The 12,204-nt window shown below is 37.0% G+C and overlaps 1 protein-coding gene across 6 annotated transcripts in view; it reads right to left on the minus strand.

The window, feature by feature from the left end:
* The window catches only part of LOC137297632 (sodium-driven chloride bicarbonate exchanger-like), a 118,615-nt gene extending 107,375 nt beyond the window's left edge, over positions 1-11,240 (minus strand). For 5 of the 6 annotated variants that reach the window (XM_067829516.1, XM_067829511.1, XM_067829510.1 and 2 more), the window contains exon 1: positions 11,191-11,240. The gene's annotated coding sequence lies outside the window, so the exon portion shown is untranslated. Of the gene's footprint in view, positions 1-11,067 lie in introns of all 6 variants that reach the window. The other variant, XM_067829514.1, reaches the window with a different exon arrangement.
* Positions 11,241-12,204: the final 964 nt, after the last annotated feature.

Genomic DNA, 12,204 nt, shown 5'->3' on the forward strand with positions numbered 1-12,204 from the left:
ATCTACACTCATAAACACTGCCTTTTTGACAAATCCGCTGTGGAAGTAATTAATCAATCAGTGTGTTATCGGTTAATTCTTTGATCAATGTTTGTTTTTGAAACTCAGCTGATAAACCCTCTTGCATCACTTACATGCACATATTACATAACATGCAATACATTTGCCACTACAGGCCTTAATTTATAATGTTGAGTATTTACTCCAGACAGGAGAAAGGTCAAATGGGAACCTATGTCAAGCAATTTTAGTGGTGTTACCACTATTTATACCCGTTATATAAATAACATATGTAGGTTTATACCATCAAACGCGAGTTACAGCAAGGAAGATGTAATCTCTGTCACATGCAGCCTGAAAACACTTTTCGGCCGAAACTGTTTTGAGGAACGGAACATCATTTTTACATAAGAAATGCACACAGGTATTTGCTGTGTACTTGGGTAAATGGGTACAATCAGGTTTTTTTTACGTAAAAAAAGTTTCAGATTTCTCTACCAATGGCAAAGTCGTTGTTATTAGTTTACGAATTCAGATAAATCAGCTGTGTGTTTTATATTATCATAGATAATAAACTAGAGTCGTAGCTACCAAAATTTACTTATGATGTTTGCTATGACAGCTGGGCCAACCCTTAAAACTGTCCAATGTCCAAATGTAAAGCTTTGCAATCTTTTGAAACAAATAGATTGCTACGTGTACGTAGACATATTTTCACATGATACCATTAAATATTGAGGTAAAAAACACAGAAATAGGATCAAATTGGATCAGTCACTATACCATCCAGGCATCAGAAAAAAATACTGCTGGGATATTTTGTTACAATCAAATAAGGAATACAATGGATATTTTTAAATAACGGCATGTGATGGGCATCCGGCCTCCTCACTTTTTAGGGTGAAGAAATTCTGCTAATGTGGACAAGCGCCCAGTCCCTTTGTATGCCACAGTCGAGGGAGCGGGCGCTGACCAATTTGCTGCTTGGATTCGTAATAAGACCGTTGGTGAGAAACATTATTCACTCCGCATCAGTGCCCCTTTAACTCTGAAGAATACTAAACCTAAACATTTCATGAAAGTAGGCCTCCGTATGACCAACACATTTAGCTGACACACAGTCCTTTAAGTCATATATTAATTGGTAATCTGTTCACAAAATTTATTACATTATCAAGTAGTATCTTAAGTATCAATCCTCCAGACTTAAGTATCTGGCATACTATCACCATAACCTACTTATCTATATCATATGACAATATATACTCCAGGGAATATAAATCCATATCATCAAAAACATCAAACCCACTTGTCTGTTTGAAAGATTCTTACTGATTTGAACTAGATTCCAATATACAAGTTAAGATTTCAGCATCAAATCACACAATTCATGTGTCTGAAACTTTACTTACATTTAAAACAGAATATGCTGTTCGCAATTTCACAAATTAACATGACAATATCTAATTAAGGGAATATATATACATGTGAAACTTCAAACCTACTTCTGGCAGTTTGAAACTCTTGTTGATCTGAACCACATTCAGATATATACAATGCAATGTCAGCATCAAATCACATGATTCAGGTGTCTTGACACTACATGTTTAGGGCAGAATATTCTGTTTGCAATTGTAAAAAAACTAATTTGGATGATCATATCTCTATCTGATTCAATCAGAAATTGGGCCCCACTTATGATGGGGAGGTGAAAGCTTGGCTATGCAGCCACAGACATAAACGTATCACATAAAAACAATATGGTAAATCATTTATCGTGTTTACCATGTTTATTGGACGCGCAGGAAACAAATCAACAGCTGTAATTCTATTCCAAATAGATCTGACTGCATACTGATAAATTTCAATATCAATAAAAAACATTTTCTATAAATCACCTCTTCACGTGAATTAATCAATTTTCTAAATGAAGCTTGAAGGAAGTTGAAATTTGGTTTAAAGTCATGTTCATGAGTTTGGGTTTTTTTGTATCTGTCTGTTTGAACTATCCTTAACGAATGCAGGTTTCATGATGTTTGCCTACTGCAATACCATCCTGTAATCCGACAACGATAACCCAGTTTCAGATAGTGCAACACCTCTGGCCATTCTAATACTTGTATTATTCCCATGACGCTCGGTACCATGCTGATGCCATCTTCAAGAGTGTGCTTTTATGACATAGCGAGGGATCCAACAGACAAACTTCCTCTCTCTCTGATGCGGTAATCAACTAGAACACTGAGTAAAATTAACCTTAAAAGACATGGTGTCTTCACAATAAGTCTTAAACAGAAAGTCTAAGATTTACAGGTCCTTTTATGGAAATACTGTAAGAGGAAACCACCAGAACAGTCATTACCTGATTTGGGCTTCCATTGATGAAGGCTGTTGCTTTATTTCATTGAGGGTTGGTTGGGGTAGCCTAGTGGTTAAGGTGTTCAATAACAATGCCAAAGACTTTGGTTCGATTCCACACGAGTACAACATGTGAAGCCCTTACCTGGTGTCCTTTAAGTGCAACAAATCAAAGTACACAATATCATGTAACATTAACAAGGGTTAACAAGTAGATACTGTCATACCTTATCTTACCATCAGATTCTACCGTACCTTACCAGTGGGGCCCAGGGTACCCAAACAATTGATCTGTAGTCCTACCAGGGTCTTGCTGAATAATGAAATGGTGTAGTGTATTGCATGTCTAGATAATTAATCTTAGAGTGGAATAAAAAATATGGACATAAGCAGGCTTGATGGATGGAATAACTGACACTACTAATAAGTTGTAGATATAACAAATATTATTGAGCATCCTTTGGGACAATATATTATTTTTTGTACCCATTATCTATATTTGTGTTACAAGATGAACACTTCTGCATGGTGTGGAAGCCTGTATTGACTCAATTCCCCAAGAACGGGGTTTTCTGCAACAGTAGCTTCCTTGTACTACCTGTTGGTAAGGGAAGACTAATTATCAATAGAATGCTGATGATTGCACACAGTTGTAAATGACAGCAGTGAGATTTGGTAGTCAGGATGTCAGCATTTTGTTTCTTTGGTCCATAGTATATATTAGTGTTCTTGTCTTCTTACCACCTTTTAATGGAGTGGCCGATCCCATTTATAATAAAGGCTTGCTATCGAAATAATATTATAGACTATAGACCAATGATCATTTACTAAATACTGATCAGTTATTGATAAATATCAGTGAAGCTTTGAGCAAAAATTTAAAAATCAGAAATCAGAAAAAAACTCACAGATTTCATGACTCGCTGGTAAATGGGGACACGTGGTGCATGGATTGCTCCAATGAATAGAGACATAACTTTGTGAATAGTGTGTAAATTACTTTACTTCCTAATGATAGCTTACATAAAAATATGAAGTCACTTTGTCGATTTTTTTATCCTGCTCGACTGATGGTTAGATTTGTAGTATTCACACAACACATTTAGAGTCAAATGGTCCATGTCTGGCATCAAAGCTACATCTTACACTTTGACAGGGTTACTGGTTTACAAAGCAAGAGAAGTAACCCTGAACAAAAAAATGAATCTAAAACACAACTGATAGCCCTTATCTAATTTCTGACAAGAATTATCAAGATCTGGTTAGAATTGATTTTCAGTGACCCCTGCTTGTTGTATGAGCCGATTGACAGGATTGGGTGGTCAGGCTCGCTGATTTGGTTGACCTATGTCACTGGATCCCGGTTGTCAGATGTTTGAATTAAATGCTGACCTTGTCCATGAGGATGATGCCGATGCAGGTGAATGGGTGAAGAGAGGAGTTACTCCCCTTGTCGGTAACAACGCGTCCATGACACAAAAATTGTCACATCTATTTAGTCTTTAAAAATGTCTGCCTGTGAAGTTGTGGGTTTACATTTGGTCTTCTGTAACCCATGCTTGTTGTAAGAGGCCACTAATGAGATCGTGTGGTCAGTCTCGCCGACTTGGTTCACACGTCATCATATCCCAGTAGCACAGACCAATACTGATGAATCTGACCACTGCATGGATTATTTAGTCCAGACCCAATTTTTACAGACTACCATGATGATAACCAACCAACCAAACAACCAACTTCACCCCAAATCAGAATACATGTTGGTTTATATACAATACATAATTCATAATGCTCCACACAAACTGTGTCTGCCATGCCACAGATGGCGGCATACACCTGAACGTGAACATCAGCTGCTATGCTGTTAAAAACAGGCAGTTTCATATTTCATTCCAAAGCAGTGTCTGTATTATTAATTCAGTAGAAGAATCATCACAAATATATTCTAGACTGGGGTTGTGCAAACCAGTGTGACTAAAACTGCATATTTTGTACAATTGTAAACAATTTTATCAACAGAGCTTAGTTTCTAGTAACAGAGGATGATTTCTGAAACTTCTGTTCCAAACACTTTTGAAATGTTGTGACTACTAGTCTAAATAATGCCCTAAGTAAAAACCTCAGCAGAATTTTGAGTCATGTGGGACGTAATAGCACTTATCTACCCCTACTGCATATTATGTATCACTTCCACACATTGGTGGAATTTTGTTCAAAATAATGTACCATTCCTCCAAAATCATGATGGGGTATTTGGGGTATTTCTGTGGTACTTTTCTATAACAAGTCAATCCTTATTCTGTATCCCTTGGCAGGGCTACAGATGAATGGCATGCAGGCATAATGCACACCTGAAACTCAATGACAAACAATATAATATGAGATTTCAAGTGTATCATGTATGCACATAAATACCTTTGCACATCTAACACATACAAAGTTTAATCGCTGAAACTTTGTTTAATATTATAAGTAATAAGCCAAATCACCAGCTCTCTTACACAAAAATATGTCAGTACTCCTTCAAAATTCTCAGTACACCTCCACCTGCAATATGAGGTTAAGTCCATCAACACCCTTAAAAGTTATCTGGAGTTCTGCTTTAGCTGAACATCCTAATACTGCCTCACAGTTTATAAGTCACCCACCCTGTTTACACAGCCTTGGGCTAAAGTAAAGACAGTGAGCTGGCTTTGTGGTTGTTAATACACCAGGGTAAATTTAATGTGCCGAGTTGACCTGACTGTCCACTTAATGGGAATATCAGGAAAGGGACACGTGTATGGCTAACCCTTACCTTATCAAACTTGTGAGTGGCCACACCTTGCGACTGTATCTATATCTTACAGGATATCTCTCCTCTGGACAAGAATGGGTCACATGTTACTGACCTAGTCGGAACTGACCCAGTTCCTTGTCATTGCACATATAGAAATAGGTTACATGGGTTTTGCAATGATAAAAGTAATACCATCCCTTTCATGTGTTAATAAATTCTCCTTCAAACTTCTTACATGGTCTTGTTAGTTTCTTCTATATCCTGTCTCTGCTCATATATCAGTCATAGCTCATAACAGATGTCATTAACAATACAAATGATAATTAAGGCTTCGGGGAACCCATTACATTAGAACAATGGTAGAACAATGGAAACCATCTTTTCATTCATCTACACCCACGCACTCATGGACAGGCACACACACACACACATGCATGCCCACTACCTTTTTTCCGTGGCAGGGGAGGTAACTTACTATCTAGTCTAGTTCACTTACTGAAACAAATCATCAAAAGTGCCAATTCAACCTGTAAAGTTGAAAAACACACAATGAAAAAAAAGCGCGCGAAATCAGAGTTCAAAAGATTCACCAAATTTCCCCCAGTGCTGAGGGAAACAGTGGTTTCAAAAGCTGTGCTGCGCTGCTCTGCACCCATAACGCATGTGCAGTGAATACGTTTGCGGAGCTTGAAATAATATGCATGCCCGGAGTATGAGGTCGTGAGCAGTAGTCTTATCTTGGTTGAGTACACAAACAAGTAACTAATCTACTTGTTACATAAAAAAAAGTTGTTGATTGTGGGAAAGAGCCTCTGTCACAGAGAAAGCTCAATGTCTGGTTTATTGACACCTATATGTCTGCCTGCCTGTCTGCTAAAGACAATATGCAATACACAGCTTCAATCATTGACCACATGCAAATTGAACTTAACACCTCAGGCTATACATCATAAACAAAATAAATTGATTTACGACTTGTGCACCGAAGTCCTGTCACTGCCACATTATGTAATTAGGCAGGTGTGATACCTGTACACATGACGCGTTTTTCATGTTTGTGGGTTGCAAAGAAACTACATGTACATCCATTTTTCTCGGATGACTGGATCTAATGGAAACTGGTGCCAAGTCTTGTCAGTTTCAACTCCTGCTTTGTACTTGGACGAATGAGTTTCCAGTAGTTCACCATTTCTGTGGAGATGATTTTTGATTGGATCAAATGGAAATTCAAAGAACATGTATTTACAAAACGCAATATCTCTACATACATTCTTTATGGATAACAACTTCTTCTAGTGTATATGATTTTGTCTGATAATGGTATAGGAATCCATACTGAAACTGCGCATCAAGTACAATAAAAGAAGTTGTTATCCATAAAGAATCTTACTTTCTTGTGACTTGCCATACTTCTAAAATGCCCACCAACCAGATTATCTTTCTGAACACACTATGAGCCCTTGGTGTATCAGCAAATGAACCAGCCAATCGGAAGCCGTCCTTACATTTGAGTGCACATCCATCCGCTATGACTGGGTTTGGTCTCCTGAGGGCTTCGTTTCAAGGGAAGTAAGCCCAAGTACAAAGTAGTGCACTTTTGAATCGCGACTGTACGCTTATAATTTTGTTTATTTGTTTTTCTACAAGCGGCAATGTATATTATATGTCATGAATAAGTGATAATTGTGTTTTAATTATGTTTGATTTTTTGGTTGCATGTGACCTTTAAGTAACTAGTGTCCAAAATTTATGCTGGTCCCTCGCAAGTAAAAATTCAATAGGACCACTAAATGATAAGTTTGCAGTGGTCCATGTGGCCAATGAATTTTGTATCGTTAGTCTGTTTTTCTTTTTGTTCCTTTTATTTTTTTAATTCCTGCAGAACTCCAGATATGGCACGTATAACCTTATTTTACTCAAGAAAAATCACATTCACTCAATAAATTACAAATCTGGGAGTACAAAAAATGCATAAGAATCACTTAAACCCCAGTACATCTATCATACCTTTCATACATTACTCAAATAACTAAATTGGCTTGCGTATGGTTCGCCGTGGCATCCAAACTCGACAACAGCATTAGCTAATGGTAGGCGATGCCTATGTGTACATATAACATAATACCTGTGGCCCCTGTATGGGGTTTACTCAAATAGCCACAGGACTTCCATGTTGAGTATTTATAAATGTCTTCCAAATGTTTACTAAAACATTTACTAAAAACTTTCAGTCTTTTGAGATGCATTTACATTTATATAGTTAGAAGGTTAAGTACCAAATAAGGATAAGAAAACTGTGTAAAAGTACTTAATTCTTTTAACTAGTATGAGTTTACAAAATCCTAGTTACTCCTCAAAAATTGCAATTACTCATACATAAACAGACATGGGAGTAAATACTCATTTGCATGAATAATTATCTGGAGCTCTGTTCCTGAAGACATGATACCGAATATTCTTTTGTATCTTACACAGGTATAGATAGTTAAGTAAATCTATGAATGTTATACTGGATCAGTGAAGTACAGACAGGACCAATAATTATTGTCTAATAATTGGTACTGAAGTCTAAAGGGAAATTTTGCCCTCAAAGCAATTAAAATTAAAAGCAAAAATCTGTTTAGTTTGATTTTCAGTTCAATAAAAGTAGTACGACATAATTCACACCCAATTCCCTTGTTGGGGAATCAAATATGGGGGTTTCAAACTGATGTGAAGATAAGTCTGGACATTCTAGAGAGGACTCAAATCACCCCTAGTTCATAAACACTCCCTTTCCATGCAATATGGCCACTTAGCTTATTAACAAAATCAATAAAGAAACTGCTGTCAATTATAGCAAGTAAACAGGCTGTTTACCATGGTGTACAGTCTGAGTGAAGAAGTTAATCCTATTATCAGCCCATCACCAACATTGCTGCTCTCATATCACACACTCATTGTTTCCTGTTTATCTGAATTTCCATTGTTCAAGAAAAGCATTGCTGTAATGAGCTATATTTTAGTGTAAAGATATGTCTAGTGTTAGTGAAAAGTGAACTTTCAAACTTGATATAAGCTGGAGAAAAATCTGATTATGTTTAAGGAGCATGTCACTTCACATGTTTATAATAAAATGGGGTAATATGTGTAACATATTTTTCAAAGAAAATAACAGTTTGAGAGTTTGGTTTAGCAACTTCAGTGAAATCATGAACATAGGTCTGGTGCTGACAAACTGACACATAATCAGGTCGAATTCAGGATTCAAACCCATATCCTGACTATTTTGACATTTCTAACTAAAAAACTATATACAGCACCTTAAACTGTAATATATTGAGCACCTTAAACTGTAATGAATCGAAATTCCTAGGAAAGACTTATCTTCAATAGGGACAACTTGTGATTGTAACTTTCAGGAATTATGTCTTTTTGGATACTCATTTTAGAGATTTTTGTGGGAGTGAGCATGGTTTTACACAGCTTTAGCAATATTCCAGTAACATCACAGCGATGGACACCATAAATGGGCTTCACACATTGTATCTATGTGGGCAATAAAACTGGCAGCCTTCAGTGTAACAAGCAAATGCTTTAACCAGTAGGCTACACCACTGCCCTTTTGACTAGTATGAGACTTAGGTCAGGCCATCTAACAACACCAATCAAACCTGTTCATCCTAAAATGAATTTCTGACAAAGATGTCCCCTCATAGGCATTATTCTACTGGTGATACTGATAGTGTGTGATGTCAAAACTAACTGAATCACATATTGTAGTCCTGGTCATATTTATAGAAATAACTGAATCCCAACAAATAATATGTGTACATTTTTTCCTTCCTATGATCCTTTAGCTTATTTTTTAAACAGAAAATCTAAAACATGTTGAAAATATATATGGTTCATAACATGATCCAAGCTGTAAAAAGTTCCAATGCTAGTAATATCAATAAACGTATTAAAAACTCTCAGCATTAAAAGACTTATTCAATAACATTGTCTATCTTACCTCACACATAAATGTCATTTTCTGATTAGCTGTGCGCTCTTCTGTAATTTTCAATGTACCCCACTTACACGCGAGGTGCATTGCAATATATCCTGCAGCCAAAAACAACTCATTTGGTACTTTGTTGTAGTTAATTTTTCATCTCGAATAACATTAAATGACGTATGATGCATGGAAATTATCGATGTTTTGCGAATGGAAATTGACGGCAGGGAGATAACTCTGAATCTGTTTTCTTGAGTCATGGACAAAATCCGGCAAAGACTTTATAAACATTTCACTCTCTTTCCAATACATAAATTTTGACAAAACGTCCAAATGTAGTCCTTGTGAATATTAAGAGATTATTATTTCACTAAGACAATACCTACAAAAAAAAAATTAGATGCAAGATTCGAATCGTTTGTTTCACACAGTCTGGTTGAAGTGTATGATCCTATACCCATGCTTCAAACAGTTCAAAATTATCATTGAGGTGTTCAGTAAGATAAATACGCTGTTCACTGGTCACAAGGGGAGCATGGGTTGAGGTACCCTCGATGTTTGTTTATGTTCCCTGAGCCCGCATGACCAGTGAACAACTTATAATGTTAAGAAGACACCCAAGAGGTAGCAGCAACCCAGTTGCTTGAAGATGTCACAGAGTACTGTTTCTCAGGTGTGTTTGGTAAAATATGTTTCACAAATACGTCCAAATGTATTGTGACATGTTTGCAAAGTTTGTGGTACTGAATTTTCAAGGCAGACTTTTTATTGAAAATACTGGACCAACTTACACGTCATTCGTGATGAACAATTGTTATTCCCCAGGCAAGACAAATATTACCACATAAGCATCATCCATCCATACATACATAATAACATTTGTACAATGCCAATGTCCAGTTCAACTGCTCAAAAGCGCTTTGAGAACCAAGCCTAAACGACTTCAAACAGGAACAATGATTTCTGTTTTATTCCAAAAGCACAAAAAATAACAGAAGCACATGCATATTGCTGCTTTCCAGAGATTTTAACCTGCTTGAAATAAAAATAATAATTTATTTATTATTTTAATTTATTGAAAACAGATATGAATATAACTATTACCAAGTGTAAACCTTGTATTCAAGAATTAATAAGTCTAAATTCTTGTTTTTAAATAAGACAATAAATAATGAATCAATCTATTATTTTCTATTGAAATAAATCCCAAAACAGATACACTAAATTTACTTTAAATATATTCTTGGATTGTCCGATCAACATTTTTTTTTATATTCTGGGAAAGACTTAAAAGTAAAAGCAGCAACACTACATGCATTGTAGAAACATCGTAAAGTTCCACCCTACCCTAAACAACAATTAGTCATTCATGGGGTTTACATTTTTCTTAAGCCTATAAGGTATTTCGTCATCACGAATCAAAACACTGGTGACATTCGTGTACACACCTGGCATGAATGAATAAGGTCAACGTCACCTGTCAAATGCAGATATGAAAAATTGCAGTAGATACTAATTTCACGGTGCTGTGAATAATTCAAGATTATAAAAACGCTCAAATTATTCTGACAGTGAAGAGTGAATGCAAAACTTCGGCCGCGCTCCGATCAGCTGTTGGTAAACACAAAGCTGGCGGGTAGCTGGGTCATCACGAACCTTCACAACGGCAATCACCCGCGGAATGAGTGGGCCGAGGAGGTCCGCGTGCTGCTAACAGTTATGTCTACACGTATGGAACTGCTAATTTATACCAGTTCGACAGCAAAATCCCTACCGAACACGCATGTACAAAAGAAATACACATCAATACAACATACAGTCACCGTACTTCAACTGAACTCGAACGAGTGAGTCAATGGAAGGTCGGCATTGGAAAATAACAATATTCGATTTTTTACGAAGGTCGATGCCTTTGGGGAGTGAAAAAATACATTTCGCGATCGGTGATTACCTTGTAACCAATATGTCTTCACTGAAGTCCTGTGTTTCGGGTGGGTGAATGAGAACACCCTGTTTGGAGTACAGGCGTCCAAAGAACACCACGAATACCAAAACAACCTTGAGGTGAACTTACCTCACGTTTTTAGCGCTTCCGCACTGCAGCCGACTGTCATGCGCACTGATTGTTATCGAAAGCCATATGGAAGATCAATACAGCCACATTCTCCACGAAACGGAGGACGCAAGCACTTGTTCATGAATCTGTCCTCTAAACCCATGTACTATTTGATTACGGGTGTTGACGATACAGTAATGCACACGCATAGTGTAGACAGCTATATACACACAAGGCAGCCACGATATGATTCTAATAGTTGCGTTCAGCTGTGACTGAACGTAGATCGTTTATTGGCAAACGTCCACAGCGCGGAACATTTATGCAACTGTAATCTATCCTGGTCATGTAGTTCACTTCTTCTGCTAGTCAGTACTTACGTGCAACTTACATTAACAGATGTCGCATTACACCGACACATATTCAAATGATTTGTCCCATCTTATCCGAAATTAAAGCACAATTCGCGAGACGTGACATTGTCTGAACGGGGTTCCATACAATATTTATATCGGCACCAAGCACTGCCTCTGACGTCAGGAATGCCCTATGACGTAGGCAGCCCATGAGAGATTCTGGTAAATCTTAGGTAAATATAAAATAATAACGCGGATGTTACGAACATATATTCTCGAGGGTTTGTAACCGGCACATCGGACCATACAACAGAAGTCTGCCCTCAAAAACGCCAGGCGCCCTGGGCATTCTGTCGCACCTCATTTTCTACAGATTACAAATTATAGCACCCCCATAAATATTGTTAAATTGAAAAGGTTACATGAAGAACAACTAAACTATAATTGAAAATAGTATCAACGTAAGGCAAAATCAGTGCATAATATAATATGATATGGATAAACCAGTACCCTCAAGTCATCGCGCAATTGCAAATTCCTTTCTCAGGAAAGTCGCTGAAAACGATGTATTGAGATCTTTTTATTTTGTTTTAAGTGATCAGTGTAGACATGACTCATGAACCCAGTTTGGCGTGAGATTTATAAGTTTTGTTGTGAGAGTGTGACATGGGTAATA

The sequence above is a fragment of the Haliotis asinina genome, chromosome 10 (assembly GCF_037392515.1).
Source record: "Haliotis asinina isolate JCU_RB_2024 chromosome 10, JCU_Hal_asi_v2, whole genome shotgun sequence".
NCBI lineage: Eukaryota > Metazoa > Mollusca > Gastropoda > Lepetellida > Haliotidae > Haliotis > Haliotis asinina.